The following is a 345-nucleotide window of genomic DNA, read 5'->3' on the forward strand; positions in this document are numbered from 1 at the left end:
ATGTCATCATGTCTGAGTTACTGTGTTAAAGAATGGTGCATTACAACTACCACTGAGTTACCACCGTTAGTATTATAACTACTATTACTACCAATGTTTTCATCGCTCTTGTTATTGGAACCGTCATATTCAGTTATATGATTATGCACTTTTTCGTAATTGTTTTCTTTGTTCAGATTTCCACAGTAAATGTAAGAGAGCCAAGAGATGAGGCTCGTCTATTTGGTTTTGTTCAAGTCGTTTATCGTCATAAAGAATAAATTTCTGTCGCAGGTAGTAGGTCACACAAGTATTTTCTGTGATATTTCTTTATTGCATTGAAGGAATTAATAAAAAATGTATGCG

General features: G+C 33.6%; 1 protein-coding gene across 1 annotated transcript in view; it reads right to left on the minus strand.

The window, feature by feature from the left end:
* Window positions 1–249: 249 nt before the first annotated feature.
* LOC119586939 (phenoloxidase-activating factor 3-like) overlaps window positions 250–345 on the minus strand; it is a gene marked incomplete at its 5' end in the record, with an annotated part of 1,557 nt that continues 1,461 nt past the window's right edge. Inside the window, 1 exon segment of the mRNA XM_037935671.1 lies at window positions 250–344.

Source organism: Penaeus monodon, chromosome 22, assembly GCF_015228065.2.
Source record: "Penaeus monodon isolate SGIC_2016 chromosome 22, NSTDA_Pmon_1, whole genome shotgun sequence".
In the NCBI taxonomy this organism is placed as follows: Eukaryota; Metazoa; Arthropoda; class Malacostraca; order Decapoda; family Penaeidae; genus Penaeus; species Penaeus monodon.